Below are 17,907 nucleotides of genomic sequence, written 5' to 3' on the forward strand. Positions count from 1 at the left end.
CAGCTTGGGAATATATTATGTCTCAAGTGGAATTTAAGTAATACTATACTATAATAGTAAAAGTTTTGGGGTCCTTTTACTAAGGTGCGCTAGTGTTTTTAGCGCATGCTTAAGATTAGCGTGCGCAAACCACGCGCTAAATGAAAAATACTAACGCAAGCTCTATGGAGGTGTTAGCATTTAGCGTGCTAAAACCGCTAGCGCACCTTAGTAAAAGGAGCCCTAAATATTAGTGTGTGCGCTAGTGTATGGACGTGTTAGCATTTAGCGTGCACTAAAATGGCTAGCGCGCCTTAGTAAAAGGACCCCTTTATGTTTATCAAGAAAAAAGATTATGGGCTCCTTTTACAAAGCTGCGGTAGAGATTTCTACTGCAGGCCGGTGAGGTAAATGCTCTGACGCTCATAGGAATTTTCTGCGCATCGGAGCATTTACCTTGCCAACCCAGGGTAGAAACCTCTACTGCGGCTTTATAAAAGCCAGCGTATGTAAATCTTTGTTTTCCCCAACTTTCTCCTGGAAGCACATGTAGTTGGTCATGTTTTTAGGATATTCTTAACAAATGTACATGAGAGAGATTTGCATAGTTCTCTGGTGTACACATTTCTTGCATATTTATTACAGATTTAAAAAAAAAAACAAAACCCCACACTGGTTACGTGTGTCTCCTTGAGAGGGTTCGAAATAGATTGATCTTATTAGTTTTATTGATTGTAAAGGTTGGAAATATTTTAGTGACAAATGATTAATGGAGGGTAAATGGTTTTATTTATTTATTTAATTCGTTTTCTATCCCATTGTCTCCAAAGAGCACAGAACAGGTTACAGGTTAAATATACATAATAGTACAAGATTGCAATGCAAGTTTTCATCCTAGTTGGCACATATTTTTCTTTTCTTTTTTTTTATTATTATTTTTTTTTATTATTTATTTATAGAATTTTACAATATCACCAAGCATATACATCTTGTACAGTAAAGTGAGGTCAAACAACATACTAAACTGAAATTCCAAAATTAAGATATACCACAATCATAGTTCAATTGAAAAATAATAATGGATAAAGATTTTTCAAAAGCATATAAATCTACCACCCCATATGTTTATATGAAGTAAGTGCAAGCCATAATGTAAAGAAACAAAGACCAAAAAAGCAACTTAGCTTTATAGCTAAGCTTTTTTGGTCTTTGTTTCTTTACATTATGGCTTGCACTTACTTCATATAAACATATGGGGTGGTAGATTTATATGCTTTTGAAAAATCTTTAAAAAAATTTTGCATTGGTGCTGGCCGATGATTGGAGCAGGAGCGAGTATACTACGCAGACTAGTTTTAGCCTGTGACTGCTATTGCAAGGCGTAGGCTCCGATTCTGAGGCCATAGCCCGTTCAATCTTCAGGGCTATTAACACTAAAGTGCACTGCTAGTTAGTTGCAGTATTTAGGATTGTTTTTCATTATATATTTATATACTGCTGGGTAATTAGTTTTAAGTTCTATAAATTAGCCATGGATGATGTAATTTGGGCGGAGGAGCCAGCATGCTAAAAATCGTGAATAATCGAAGTCGCGAATGCTGAAAACACGAATACAGAGGGAGAAGTGTACTCTAACTTTAGCTACTTTAGGCAGCCGGAAGGTGCTGTTAATTTCTCCTGAAATTCTGCTGTCTATAGATATAGCAGCAATGGAGGGTTCTGTTGCCATGCTGTTTCATCGCAGACTTGGGTTCTCGGGGCCTCATAGAGTCCATGTGGAGGATTCTGCACTTACTTCTCTATTCCATAGTTGGCACAGTCAGTGTCTTGCTTTGCTTCTGGCTAGCAGAAGGTGCAGTTGAGTTTGTCAGGAACCTTTCCCTTTGTGGGGGGTTTCCCTTAGATTCTGTCCTTATCTATGTCCCAGCTTTTGCTGCTTCCCTTTAGCCATGGTGGCTTGGTGATAACCAGACTCATTTTTCCTGCGCTCGCAGTTCTTCTCTCCTGCATTAGTTTGCCTTTCTCAGTTACAATGTAGACCGCTGGTTCTGGGAGGTTAAATTTTCTGTCTGCTCTGTTCGCTATGATTTTTCATGTAAACAGCTGGAGGCTAGTAATTTTCTATGCCATCCTTATAAGATAGCCTCATTAGGATCTGACACCTAGTGGGCTATAGAGGGGCAGGAGTTGTCTCTTTCTCCTTTTAGTCTGCCACTGTGGGCTTTGGGGTGCTATATCGCCTTGCTCTTTCATTGCAACCTTTGTTGCCTCCGGTCTCTGACAGTTCCATGGATGCCATGGGGACTATATAGAGACCTCTAAGTAGACTTCTCTTATCTCTCACAGCCACAGGTCAGGGTCTTCGTCTGATCCTAGATAGCTGCATGATAATTCAAGTTACTCAGGCGGTTTCACTTCTTGAGGTTTTTGCCTGCAGTTTTGTCCTGATCGAGGTAACACCTTTCACTTCTTTCCTTTGGGCTTCGGATAGGACTGGGTTTTGTGGATCTCTGCTCCTTACCATGCTAGTCCTCTCCAGGTGGTTACCTGGCTTTCCCAGGTTCTCTGGTGGCCATTCCCTGGTTTATTGCTCCTACATTGCTGTGGATATAGGTTCATCTGGATATTATTGACCCAACCTAGCCGGGGGCAACCACTCTGTGAGTTACCTGATGGCTCTTTTTGGATGAGGTCGCTCAGGTAGCTTGGGGTCATGGTTGGGATATCACTGTATTCTCTCTATTATTCAGGAGAAGAAGACGACACCAGCATCCCCATCTCGAGGACTGTCATCGGTGGAGCTGTTGCAAAGGAAATGAACCTGGCCTGAGTGGGTCTTTCCGGCCACAGGGAGAAATTCGGACGAGGTTTGTGCTATCTATTTTTTTCGGTAGCAGTTGGCCGGCGTTTAGTTTATCCGATCTTATTGGTAGAATTGTCATTATCTCTTCCTTTCTTTATCTCTGGGCTGCGCTTTTTGGGGGGGCTATGTCTATTAATTTGGGGGGCTGCTTTCTCTATTAATTTTCTCTGGAGCTTAGGTCAATTCCCTTTGGCAGATAATCTGTCTCTCTCTCCCTGAGGTCAGTTTTCTTCGTCATTTTCCATCTTAGACTTCCCCCCCTAGGTGTGGCCAAGGCAGACCTCTCTATGAGTTGCCTGATGACTCTTGATGAGAGGAAGGTCAGGGGCTCTGGCGTCTTGGGTGCGTTATAGCTGTTTTCTCTTTCGCTATCCAGAAAATGTCACTGCCAACGCCATCGCTTTGAACATCTTAGGTGGGGGCGGTTGCAAGGTGTATGAGCCTAGCAGGTATTTCCTTTTCTGGATCTCCGGTCCGTGTATCTGGGTAAGTTTCCTTCTAGTTTTTCTCTCCTCATGTTCTGTGATACTTGGGGTTGGTTACTATTGGTGCCAGCATACTTGTTACTGTTTCATGGTTTTATATGGCCCATACTATGGGGAGGTCGGGGATTGCAAGCCTCCCCAGTACAGCTAGGTAGGCTCACGGGATGGATTTCTCTGTGGGGTGGGGGTTTCTCCATCTGCAGGTTGTACCTTGATTTGGGGCCATTTTCACAGCATAGCCGAGGGGGGGGGGCTTCATTCTATGTGCTCTCTTTGGATATGGTCTAGCCAGTCTGTACGTCTCTACTTAAACTGGATTTATTATTCTCCAATAGTATCGCGTGTTCTCATTTTAGCTGGTGTGGTTCCTCTATGTTCCACCAGTTTTCTTCCATTGTTACTGTTCTTTCAGATGTGACATATCAGCCATTCTCCATACATACTCATGGGCATCTCCTATATTGCCTTGCACCTATGCTGGGAAGGGGGAGGTACAGCGATTCAGGTTCAGCCATACCTTTCTGGTAGCATTCTAAGTATTCGGGTGTGGATCATTTGACCTCTTAGGTGAGGAGTTCTACTTGAATTTGTTCAGCAGTTCGCCTCTTTTGAGAGATCTGTTGATCTCGTACATGGAATGGCATTTTCTTTAGATGGTGTACCATTGCTTGTTGTGTGTATAGGCTTGATGTCCTAGAACCTTGCAAGGGGAAGGGGATCTATTTTGCGGTGTTGCTATTATATTTCTGAATGTCATGGCTTTGCCATAGACTAAAGACCATTGACAGATAAAGTGGATTCAGTCAACAGGAATTTTGGATGGAGCCTTGGAATCCCGAAAGTCTGGTGCTCTACAGTCATACTGTTCATGGAGGAGCACTGCAGCTATGTGTTCCACAGCATAGTGCTGTCATGGGATGTTTGCTTCTGCTCAACATGTGCTCTGAGGGTTAACCTCGGTATAAACTTGGGGTACGTGCACTCTGTGATTTTGTATCTCTTTGGACATTGGCTGCAGGGCATGATTTGGAAGCGGAGAATTTCATAATAGCTTGTTTTTTCTAAGTGTCCACATTGGAGGTCTGGATGTGGGGCTACTTATAGAGTGGCCATCAATACATTGGGCTTGGGAGAGTGGTATTTATTTCCCTCCTTACATTAGGACTGCTTTGTTACATCCCACTAGTCTCTGGATTCATCTGCTGTTGATGACAAGGAAGGAAAAATTATCTCTTTACCTGATAATTTTCTTTCCTTTAGTCACAGCAGATGAATCCAGAGCCCCATCCTGTTTCAGTTTATGTGTTTCTCGCTCTTAGACGCGGTTTTGGCAGACTTTCGGATGGAGTTGCAATTGTTCATGTAGCACATGTGAGGGAAAGGAATTTTATATGTTTAATATCTTTTGGGTGCTTTATTTCGACTGCTCTGAGAAGACCTATACTGGTTGGCCAGGAGGCTGTGCATCCAATATATCTGAGGACAACTCAGTGCTCTCTATCTCCACCTGCTGGTTGATGGACCTAATCCCACTAGTCTCTGGATTCATCTGCTGTGACTAAAGGAAAGAAAATTATCAGGTAAGGACATAATTTTTCCATCTTTAGCATTTTAGAACATTTAAATTAATGCCATGACAGATTTGAAGACAGTTAATTTTAGAATGGTAAATACAATTGTACTTCTCCTTGTTCTTAAAAATAATTAGTTATATTCTTTGGGCTGGATTGTAGTTGCCGCTAAGCACAGTTGTTAGTCAACCACTAGATGCCATTTATAGAATCCTGCCTAGCAGCACCTAGTCATGCTTAGGTGTCACTAGGCGTCCTGGAGGTAGGCGCCAGTATATTAGGCCAGGTTTTACTTGGCCTAATTTACTGGCACCTAACTTGGACGCCTAGTGTCGCATAAGTCAACCACATCTATTTTCCGCCCCTAACCATGCCTTGACTTAGGCATGACTAGGCTTCCTAAGAGTGCGATGCCAAACTTTTAATTGGTAATTTAATTTTTTTTATTTGGCTGAAAACTAGTGCAATCAATTACCATGCTGATTAAGCCAATTTTTTTAAAAAGTTACATGTGGATCCCAAATTTAGACATAGAAACATGATGGCAGATAAAGGCCAAATGACCCATCCAGTCTGCCCATCCGCAGTAACCATTATCTCTTCCTCTCTCTAAGAGATCACACATGCCTATCCCATAGTTTCTTGAATTCAGACATAATCTCTTTTTCTACTGTCTCGTCCTGGAGACACTTCCATGCATCTAACACCCTTTCTGTAAAAAAGTATTTCCTTTGATTACTCCTGAGCCTATCACCTCTTAACTTCATCCTATGCCCTCATTCCAGAGCTTCCTTCAAATGAAAGAGACTCATCTCATGTGTATTTATGCCACATAGGTATTTAAACATCTCTATCATATCTCCCCTCTCCTGCCTTTCCTCCAAAGTATACATATTGAGATCTTTAAGTCTGCCAACATAAACCTATTGATGAAGACCAAACACCATTTTAGTAGCCTTCCTCTGGACCGACTCCATCCTTTTTATCAATTGGCTTCCACAATTAGGGCAACTAGCGGTGCCTAATGTAAATGTCCTATACAGAATCTAGCCCTTTGTGTATGTATATTTGATAAGATGTCCAAAATCTTTTGTCATTATCCCCCTAGAGTTTAAAGTATGTACTTTATTATATATATTCTGGTATTTTTGAATTGTAAGATGTATATGTTACAAGAGTTTTGGAAATAATTCCTTCAATTATTGATCAACCATGTGTTTTCTGTTTTTTGTGGAACAGTTGTTTTCACATTTGCTGATTAAGGAATTGATGTATCTAACAATTGCAATTTTAGGTATTATGCAGTTTATTGAGAAGTGGTCAGGATCACATTTTGACAGGCATAAAGAGTATAGTTCAGTTCTATATAAACTAAATATACTTAGTAGTAGTTTAGGATTTTGTGCCACAGTAATAATGAGAACAAAAAATATACCAAATAGCAATTTCTTATTATTTCCATAAAGATCAAGTGTTGGTTTATTACATTTGTGTATACCTTAATTCTCTATATTGCATTCAAAATTGTGTATGCAAATATAGGCATGCACCCAACTTATATATGCAATTTAATTGATAAATGACCCAATTAGTGCCAGTAAGTCAGAGCTAATCGGCATTAATTAAAACTTGCATGCACATTTGTAGGTACTGTGATCTGCGCATAAATTTTACATGTGGCTCTGAAAAGGGGGTGCGGCCATGGTAGAGGCATGGACAGATTGGGGGTATTCCTGGAAGTTATAGAATGAGGAAGATCTGTGCCAAATTTAGGCAAGAACATTTACATTAAATTTTACTTGGTATAAATCCTTGTGACCAAAATTTGGCACAGATCCTGGTATCCAGTGCTATGTTATAAATGGCATGCAGCTCTGAGCACTGTTTATAGAATAGCGCTTGGCACTAATTGTTATCAGTGCCCAATTTGGGTGCCATTTATAGAAGTCCATAATACCTGTCAGAAATTAAACCATCTCGGGACTTGCTCAATGCAGCAAAATGTATTGTCTTTGGGTCTCATCTTCACATCCCATAGTGCTGCAGTTTGGGAGTGATGGGTTACACTTTCAGCTTCTGCTGCTTATGTTGGGAGAGGTTGGGGATACATATAGAGTGCATAAAGACATTTCCACCTTTTCAGAGCAGGTGTGAATTATTTGCTTACTGTTGAGGCTGGCTCTGGGAACTTACTTTATGAAGACACATACGTTAGGTACCTATAAAATAGGCTTGAAATAGGGCTTTATGGACTTCTTACATGTCCCCATGTCCACTGAAGTGCATTATAACATGCTAAATTATAACTATGTATACATGTAGATTGTGTAGTTCAGAACATCTTTATAATAGGAATTTCCTACCACTCCAAGAAAGTGCTTTCTCCATTAGAGAGAAGAAATACTTCTGAAAATATAGGCAGAATGAAAGAGGAGGAACCAAGATGGCGTTGGAAGGTGTAGAGATACAAGTACTTCTCTGTCTGAAGCGGTCTTAGTAAGCAATGGGGAAGAGAAAGGTAAAGCTTAAGATTTACCCTCCAGCAGCAGCCATGCCTCCTTGGCTGAAACAGAACCCTTCAGTTGTTTGTGGGATTCAGCATTCTTCGACTGATTCTGTGGCATTGGTTGGTCCTGGTGATTTCATGGGAAGGTGATGTGTTAGCAAGCAGGGTCAGCTTTCCTACTCTCTTGAGGAAAGCAGAGGAGCAGACTGTTTACGGGATACCACTGGTGATGTCTTCACCGGCTCCACTGTTTGTTGGAACAGTAACGGTGGGTGATTTTTCCTTGTGGATGGAGATTTAGTTACTGACTATCTCAGGTCTGGAGTGGAGAGATAAAGCCATCAGTAGTCACTTCTTGACTCTCTTTGGGAAGCACTGACTCATATGAATCAATCCCTTCAGGTTCCATTTAAAACATTTTCAGTTAAAATGAGTGAATTTGCTGTTCAGAATGATGGACTGGATCAGGAGCAGGAACAGCAAGCTACCAGAAAGGATAATTTAGAAACACAAGGGCAGGAATTTACAGCTGCCTAGTCTAAGGAGAGGGGAATGTTAAAAAGGAAGATGGAACATCTTGAAAATCAAATAAGAAAGAACAATTTACGATTTTTGAACTTTCTTTACTGTTGAGATGATGAGAAAGTATTTTAGAGAGATTTTGTTTCTTCTTGTAGACAATCTACCTCCAGCAGCAAGAACTATTTATTTGTTTCAATATCAGATTCTGGTAGAGTGGAAAGAGGCCAAGAAGCTGGTCAGGGAGAACCTTTGAATGTGACAGAGTTTTTGGAATCATCATCAGAACCAATTACATCAAGAAAGACTCTCTTAGTGACCTTTTCTCTAGATTCAGACTGTAATACTGTATTGAGACTTTCTCCCCCTTTTACAAAATTGTGATAGCGATTTTTAGTGTAGGCCGACACACTGAATGTTCTGCTCTATGAATGTCGGGAGCATCACAGAACATTCAGTGCGCCGGCCTGTGCTAAAAACCGATATCGTGTTTTTGTAAAAGGGAGGGGTTTATTTCCAATATATTTCTCAACAGTGTTTGGGTTCAGTAATTCATTTATTTCCTGATTTGTCTAGAATAACTCAAGCCAGAAGAAGGGAATTCTTGGGATATAAACCTAGAGGTTTGGAGGTTTCATTCTTATTGAAATTTCCTTGTTGATGTTTTGTCACTTTAGGAAGGCATAATGTACAGTCATATGAAAAAATTAGGACACACCATGAAATATTCAGTTCTTTCTTAAGAAATGTTCATATATCAATGTCAAAATCTTTTTTTATTTATCTCTGGAAAAGAAAGTGATGTAATTGCAGGTAAACAACAAAACTTTTCCTCAATGTGGCAGAGTGAATTCAAAGGCGGACAAGGCCGAAGCAGCCTGTTAGAGTGCTTCTAGCCCAACGCTGCTTAAGGAGGTAAATAGGGCTCACGGCCGATGGGAGGGAGGGAAGGATGGAGATTCAGATGCGGGTGCAGGTGCTCAGGGGGGAGAGGAGGGGGTGCTCTCTCAAGGGTCCTGCTGCACAAGGGATGGGAGGGAGGCAAGGGAAACTGCTGGCAAATCCTGGGAATAGAGGTTATTTTGGGGGTAGGGCTTATATTAAGAAAATCCTGCTAGGGCTTATTTTCAGAGTAGGTCTTATTTTCGAGAAACACGGTAGTCTCTCTTTACTTGTTTTCAACTTACTTTTAAGGTTGTTTTTACATCTTGTCTGCTTCTCTATAACACGTTATCCTAAAATCTCTTGCTTATCACATATATTTGTCTTGTCTAGCTAGTCTTTGTTCCACAGAGCTTACAATCTTTTATATGTGTGTTCAATGCTTTGAACATATGATAACACTTTAGAAAGGAATATTAGTAGTGTAAGGAATGTCTCTCATTTTGGGGTCCTTTTATTAAGCCATGCTAACCGATTTAGCACGCACTAACTGATTTAGCATGTACTAATCGATTTAACGTACGCTAAAGATGAGCACGTGCTAAATGCTAAGGTGCCCATAGAATATAAGGACCCCTTTATTTGTTCTATTTTTTTCTTCCCAACCTCACTTATTTTCTTTGTCTTTTTCTTCCTATTTATTTAACTTCAGTTCTTAAATTCTGCAAAGACAAACTGATAACTTGTTCAGAGTGGTGTGTAATATACAGTATAGAACAAATGACCAGTACAATATTACAGTATACTCCTAACAGCAGTATCTTAGGAAGTAAAGAATAAATACAAGTATTTTCAAGTTTCTTGCCAAACAGGTGCTGCAGAACTCATTCCAAAAAAATGTTACCACATTTTTCGCTCTATAAGATGCACCTGACCATAAGACGCACCCATCTCTAGAGGAGGAAAAACCAAATAAAAAAAAATTCTGAACCTAGGCCTCCCATCCCCTGGCCCACCCCTGGTTGCCCCAGGCGATTGGGCCCGGCCCACCCCCTGGTACCTTTACAATTGTTGGGAGCAAGAGGGGTGCCCGGTCCCTCCTGCTCCTTGGAGGCTCCGAACATCTTCAGGAGCAGGAGGGGTGCCCGGACCATCCTCCTGCTCCTACGCCACTCAAAATCTTTGGGAGCAGGAGGAAAGTCCTCCTGCTCCTGCTCTCTGGCTAGCTGCCACCCCAATGGCCAATCAGGGACTTCCTTAGACTCTTCCCTAAGGAAGCCCATGATTGGCTGAGATGCCCCGGCCCCTCCAAAGGGAGGAGCCAGAGGCGCCTCGTCCAATCAGTGCCTTAGGCCTCTCCCCGTGCATCAGATGATGTGCCGGGGTGGGGCCTAAGACCGCTATTGGGGCGGCGGCTAGCCGGAGAGCAGGAAGACTTTCCTCCTGCTCCTGAAGATTTTGAGCGGTGTAGGAGCAGCAGGAGGATCCAGGCACCCCTCCTGCTCCCAACAATTGTAAAGGTACCGGGGTAGGTGGGCTGGGCCTGACAGCCAGGGCCGACCATGGGTGGGCCGGGGGGTGGGAGGTCTAGGAGCAGGAGGGACTGTGCACTCATACTGCTCCCAAGTGTGGTGTCTGGTCAGGCCGTTCCGTGTTGGGGGTGGGCCATGCCGGGAGGGGAGTCGAGGGCTGTGCTGGTCGGGGGGAGTGCTGTGCTGCTTTTTAAAAATTTTTAACGCTGATGGCAGGAGGGAGTTGGCATCCCTATGCTTTTTTCTCCGGGAGGGGGGAGGCACGTTTGTTTGGGGGGGGGCACATTTTTTTTGACAGGCCTGTCTGTCTTTTATTAATTTTTTTTTTTTATGGGGCAGATATTTTGCGTGTGTAACACACGCAAAATATCTGTGCCATGGAAAAAAATGAATAAAAAAGACAGGCAGGCCTGTCAAAAAGCCTGCAGACCTGACGGTAACTCAGTTACCGACAGGTCTGCAGCAGTCGGGTTTGTCAGTAGTAAAACCCGACTCAAAATAGCCAAGCAATTGTTAGTGAATCAATCGCTTGGCTATTTTGCATGGGGTTTTACTAATTTACATGGGATGATCGGGATTGGATCGCTACAGGTGATCGTAAAGGGCTCGCAAACTGATTGGTACACGATCGGTTTGCTTAGTGAATCTAGCCCATTATCTCTTAAGTCTTGACCTTTGATAACAGTGTTATAATGCATTATCTACCCTAAAACCTGTTTTATGCAATGGACTTTAAGGTAGATAATGCACAATACCATCATTATCATGCACCAAGCCACATTAGGGTTTTTTTAAATTGCCGGCTGCTGCAGTAAAATCTCCGACACTCATAGAATTCCTATGAGCATTGGAGCTTTTACTGCAGCAGCCAGTGATAAAAATATAGCCTAACGTGGCTTGATAAAAGGGGGCCTAAGTGTTAGTAAAAAGGGACCATAGTGAAATTTAAGGTGAGCAAGTATTGTTGTGCCAAGTTATATTTCTTTGCAGCTGCATCATAGAAGATGGCAGAGATCGCCATTTCATAAACTTTCCATTCCACAATGAATTTTAAATACTTTTCTGTGCATGTTCTAAAAACTGTTAGTGGTTGTAAATCTCATGTTTTGCTTTCATTTTCCTCTCTCGACATAATAGAAATCTAGATATTGAAGCTCTTGAATGGTCCAGCCTGATAAGATGCTACAGAATCTCTATTGCTTTTTTTTTGCATTTGTTTACTGCTGTAACAAGATGATTAACAAATATCTATCCAGTTTTACTAACTTGTGACCCTTTTTCATATCCCTTCTGTATTGAGAGGGTGTGTTACTATAGAATTGTATACTTAAGCCATAAAGTCTCAAAGACCCTAAAGTGATAAAGTTTGGTAATTAATGCATGTTGATTGCTAAAATTAATCTGTAATAAATGCAAAATTCTCAGGGTTAACTGACTGGGAAACTGCTGGGAATACCCCATCAGTCAATACAGAGAGTTATTTTTACAGCGGTGTAGGTAATATCATGCAGTTAGAAAGACCCAATCAGGTGAATGAATCTAGCTGAGCCATGTTATCTGTCACTTTAACTGTAAGGTCACTGAAATTACTGATACATGCTACTGCATTATTGTGTGCTAACATAGGCCTTGATATGTTTTCATTAAATCTGGGAGCCAGCTCCAAATCTTAAGAACTAGCTGCTGAAGATTCTCTTGCTTCTCCTTCCTCACCCCCTCCAGCCTTGTCCCCAATGAATATTTTTGGGGAGGAGATTGGGATTCCCTTCTGAGAACCGCAGTAACTCTTTTAGAAACTGATTTAGTAAGGATCTTTTTCTATTCTGTGTCTATGGGCAAAGACACACTAGTAAATCAGTTCCTTAAGGTACCTCTGCAAATTACTGGCAGAAGCCAGCAGCTTCCCTTCCCAAAGCATACTGTTTAGATGTTGGACAACATCCCCTTGAAAGGTGAAACAAAGTTTTGGCCACCAGACTCTCTCTATCTCGCTCTCTCTCATACCCATCCCCAACTTTCATCAAGTCTTTCTAGCCTTCTCATATCCCCCAGCCTTCATCCAGTCTCTCTTTCTCTTCTTCGCTCTATATCTCTCCCCCAGCCTTCATCTAGCCTCTCTTGCTCTCATATTTCTTACTCCCAGGCAATTAGAGCTGGATTCTGTATATTATTAAACACCTTTTTCTATTATTATCAAAGAGGAGTCCTCTTTACTTCCCAAAATAGAAGGTTTAGTATGTTTAGTATGTATATATACTAGTATTTTAGCCCGTTACATTAACGGGTGCTAGAATATATGTCTGTCTGTCTGTCTTTATTTCCGTCTCTCTCTCTATCCTGCTGTCTTTCTTTCTGTCTCTGTTCCTGGCCCCCTTTGTCTGTCTGTCTTTCTGTGTCTCTCCCTGTCCCTGTGTCTTTCTTCTTTTCTTTCTGTCTCCCTTCCTCCCGCTGGTGGTAGAATATATGTCTGTGTTTCTTTCTGTTTCTCTCCATACTCTCACTCATCTTGTCATCTCCCTTTTGACCTCATACAAATGGCTCACCACTTTCAGAATACCCCTCCCTCTCTCCACTGGTCAGGCTATATCTCCCTGTCCCTTTCTCTTCATCCCCTAGCATCTTCTTATCCCAGCTCTCTGCCCTCCTATGGATTATTCTTTCCTCCATTTTCTGTTGTTCTTCTTCCTTGCCCCCTTGATGCTGAACAATAAGATGGAGGGAAAAAAGAGATGCTGCATCTCTCTCCCCTTTCCACCCCCAGACCTAACATTTCTCCCTCCCTTCCATCCCTAGGTCCAACTTCCCTCCCCCAGGTCCACCATCTCTCCCCAATAGTCCTCCCTTCAAGTATCTCTTTCCCCAGATCCAGCTTCTCTCCCTTCAGACCATTACCTACCATCTCTCTCTCTCCTCTGTTCCTGGCCCCATAAGCTGTCCCCCATGCCCAGTCTGGCACTTCTTTTAATACTCTCCCCCTTTGTACTTTTATAAAAATAAAAAAAAAGTTAGTCCAGGGAATTTCCTCGGCCCAGCATGTTCTCCCTCTTCTCTCCATTCCATTCCGAAATTGCCTTCACCTTCTGTCTCGCTGAAAAATCTGCTGGCCTCAGCTGTGATTCAGGAACGTTGGCCTTGGCTCCCCTTCCTGCTTTCAATCTGCCGCGGTTCTCCTCCCCTCCCCCTGGCGGAATGTTTCTGAATCGCTGCCGAGGCTGGTGGATTTTTCAGCAAAACAAGGCGAGGGCGACATCAGACCGGTCCCTTTCTTCCTATCTCCTTCCCTACTTCCCTGTGCAGCAGCCGCAGCATTCTCTCTCCCTCCATTAACCACGAGAGGAGCCTGCACGGACCTAACAGCCCGAGCCCCCAGCAGTGTAACTTCCCGGCGGCTCCTCTCACGATCGCCGCCTTCTCCGACGCAGGAGCGGCTCGTGAGAGGAGCCGCTGCAGCGTCTCTGAAGTTGAAAATAACTTCGGCCCGTCTCCGTGCTCGGCCGTGGCGGGCTACAACTGCCGCGGCCTGCAGCCGCCGACATCTGCGGCGGCTGACATCTGCCTTGCCGTATTTTTTTGTTGTTGTTGAAAGACGTGGTGGTGGCTCCTCTCATGATCCCTACCTGCGTCGGAAGTCCGAAGCAGGCGGGGATCGTGAGAGTAGCCACCGCTGCGTCTTTCAAAGAACCGTAAGCCACGCATGCGCACTTCCTATGGGTCGCTACAGCTCACGGAAAACGGACGCACGCATAGGAAGTGCGCATGCGCGGCCTAGCCTTTTATTATATTATATATATATATATATATATATATATTTTTTTTTTTTTTTTTTTTCATATGCTTTGCTTAAGTAATGTATTATTAAACATCTTTTGACCTTAATATCAAACTGGAGTCCTCTGTACCCCAAAAAACAGAAGTCCCGTTCACCTATATACGGATGCCTCCGGCACCCCTAAGTGACACCTAAGTCACATCCACCTAACTAGCGCCCAACTCACGCTCAAAAGTAGATCTGCTTTTGCTATGCCTACATGTTAGGTAGACGGGTTAGGACGCTGAGCGGCATGCGATTCTCTAAATGGATGTCTATTTTGAAGCCACTCTCATGCCATGCCCATGCCTATCCTGTTAGGCACAGCTTTTTCTGATAGGCGTCCACGAAATTGTGGATGCCTATTTTGTGAATCAAGTCCAGCCTTTGGACATCTAACTTTCAATTATTGCTTGTTAAAGTCGTTAATGATAGGAGGTTTGCGCCAGAAGACATATGAGGAGAGACTGGAAGCCTTGAATATGTATACCCTAGAGCAGGGATGTCAAAGTCCCTCCTCGAGGGCCGCAATCCAGTTGGGTTTTCCGGATTTCCCCAATGAATATGCATGAAATCTATTAGCGTACAATGAAAACAGTGCATGCAAATAGATCTCATGCATATCGATTGGGGAAATCCTGAAAACCCGACTGGATTGCAGCCCTCGAGGAGGGACTTTGACACCCCTGCCATAGAGGAAAGAAGGGACAGGGGAGATATGATTCAGCCGTTCAAATATGTACCTGAAGGGTATTAACGTAGAGCAAAATCTTTTCCAGAGAAAGGAAAATAGTAAAACCAGAGGACATAATTTGAGGTTGAGGGGTGGTAGATTCAAGAGCAATGTTAGGAAATTCTATTGGGTGGTGGATGCCTGGAATGCGCTCCTGAGAGAGGTGGTGGAGAGGAAAATGGTGACGGAGTTCAAAGAAGCGTGGGATGAACAAAGAGGATCAAGAATCAGAAAATTGAACTAAGGGCAGTACTGGGCAGACTTTTCTGTATATGGCCTTTTGGTTGAGTTTGGGCTGTGGAGGGCTTCAATGGCTGGGAGGGTGTAGATGGGCTGGAGTGTGATTTGACAGAGACTTCGGCAGTTGGAACCCAAGCACAGTACGGGGTAGAGCTTTGGATTCTTGCCCAGAAATAGCTAAGAAGAAAAAAAAATTAAATTGAATCAGGTTGGGCAGACTGGATGGACCATTCGGGTCTTTATCTGCTGTCATCTACTATGTTATTATCCACTTTACCTAATTTTTTGCGCATGCTAAAATGCACTAGTGCGCCTTAGCAAAAGGACTCCATAGTAACTAAGTGGCTTACAATAAAATTGGCATCAGATTTAAAATTAGAAAATACTTTTTCTATGTTTTTATTTTATTTTAATTAATGTAAAATACAGGAGGGTAGAGGGGAAGAACTACAGTGTATAATAGGAAAGCAAGGGGAAATGGAAAACATTTGATACTAATACCTTATACTTTACTTGTGTTTTTCTTCTTTATCACAATGCCCAATTTTCTTGCATAAACCTTTTTGTTTGTGGAAACAGGAGTGTCCCAGCTAATCACAACTTCCTCATTCTTCACAGCTATATCCGGGTCATGATCCTAGGGTTTTTTTTTTTTTCGGGGGGGCATATTAGCATTATAGGGGTTATATTTATATAAATTCCAGTAATTGAGACACACCGCTTTATTATGCCTTTCTATATACTGTTTTTCTGACATCAGTTCATTGTCTAATCTACTATCCTGTGCCCAAATTTATTGTCTTTTCATCTGTAGATATAAATTAATCGCTCCTTAACCATATACAGTTCAAATCTTCTTATTAACTTAGGCCCCCCTTTTATCAAGCCACGTTAGAGGTTTTTTTTAAAATTTTCAACCGCTGTGGTAAAAGCTCCGATGCTCATAGGGATTCTATGAGTGTCAGAGCTTTTACTGCAGTGGCCAGCGATTAAAAAAAACCCTAATTTGATTTGATGATGGTGGGGGGGGGGGGGGGGGCTTAGATTGCATTCATTTACAGGCCAACCGAATTTTGGGTTCAGTTATAGCGCTAAAACCTCCCAAAAATCCTTTTTCTATCCGGTTTAGGTTTTATCCAAAAGGTCATTTTAATTTTTGACCATGTTTTCGGTTTCAGTCAAAAAATAACCATGAGGTGCATTTTTGATTTGACATCCAAATCCAGTTTTGGACATTTTGCAAAAAAAAAAAAAAAAATTTCATAAATCCAGTGCCAAAGATGGTCATTTTCGAATCAGAAAAAATGTCTTTCATTTTGGTTAGAAAATCACTCTTTCAGATTTTTTGTGCTTAGTGCAAAAAGTAAAGGCGAAATACATTTAGGGCCTGTTTTACAATGCCGCACTAGCGGCTGCAGCGTGGTAACGGCCCCGAAGCCCATAGAGATTTAAAGGGCTTCGGGGCTGTTGCTGCACAGCAGCTGCTAGTGCGGCTTTGTAAAACAGGCCCTAAATGGCTTTAATAGAAGTAACTGTGAGCAATTGAACATATCACTATTCCACATAGTCCCCATGCAAGACGACATTTCTTGTATCGTTGAGCTAGCTTCTGAATTCCTACAGAGAAGAAGTTTTTCGGCTGCTTCTGAAGCCAGGTGAGTTTCAAGTTTATTAAAAATTTGATATACCACCTTATCAATTTATTTCAAGGTGTTTATACATTTTAAAATAGGGCAAAAACAGATAATACAAATTAGCATAACTTTAACAAAATAAACATACATGACAAAACAATAACATACTCGACTGGACAAACGAGTACGAGTGGAAAAAAGGGGAGAACTGCTTCCTTTACTTTATCATGCTTAGTTTTTTGCTCTCCAGGTCACAGTGATGCACCCATGTCTTGTCGCTGGTGACAGTTCTCTCCATAATACTCAGATCTTCTTCATACCATCTGAGGCACTGGATTGCAACTTCCATACACCGTTGCTTAGGCAGACCAGTAAGATGTTTAGGAACCCATCATGCGCAGACTTTCCTGTTTCCCAAGTCATTTATTATGGCAAATGCAGATCCATATCTGATATCCAGATTTGCAGCCAACTGAGATACTGTTATCTGTTGGTTTTCTCTAATCAAGGCATCCACCCTGTCAATGTGCTCCTGTGTATATGGTGTTGATGGGTGACCAGATCGACCTTCATTGGTTACACCTGTTCTTCCTGCTTTAAACCTTTTTACCCACTCATAAACCTTTTGTTGATTCATGGTGCTATGTCCATACTGAGTCAATATCCTCTGCCTAAAGAAAGCGCACTACAGCACGTTGTTCTTCGATGGTGCGATCTTGCAATGGAGCATCCATGTTTCTGACCTCATGGCTGCCACACAACTAAAGGCCAGGCGCTGCACTGTACGTGGACGAACTATCCAATAGACAATGTACAAATACATATGTTGCATTTCGCTAGCTCTTTTCCTGTTATCGCGTAATTTAGAAATTGCCTTTAATTTTTTATTTACCTTTGTATATGTTGTGGTACCCCTAGGCCACTGCCTAGGCTCATGGCATGTGGAAAGCGCAGTGCCCGGTGTGACTCCTGGTGCTCAGTAGCTTTACCCCCAACTTTCTTTATATAAATCTCACCAGGCTTTCTCAGGTGCCTTATCAAACAGGAGTCAATCCGACAGCAGTGGACTTTAAACTCAAGGTAACTTTTATTACTGTCCCATTCTTTAGGCAAAGCAAAAAGAAATAATAAAAAAACCGGTCTTATCGAGGGATT

The 17,907-nt window shown here is 42.2% G+C and overlaps 1 protein-coding gene across 13 annotated transcripts in view; it reads left to right on the plus strand.

Annotated features, from left to right (window-relative positions):
- Window positions 1-17,907, plus strand: part of GPHN (gephyrin) — a 798,948-nt gene that overhangs the window by 4,120 nt on the left and 776,921 nt on the right. The window lies entirely within an intron of this gene.

The sequence above is a fragment of the Geotrypetes seraphini genome, chromosome 7 (assembly GCF_902459505.1).
Source record: "Geotrypetes seraphini chromosome 7, aGeoSer1.1, whole genome shotgun sequence".
Lineage (NCBI taxonomy): Eukaryota > Metazoa > Chordata > Amphibia > Gymnophiona > Dermophiidae > Geotrypetes > Geotrypetes seraphini.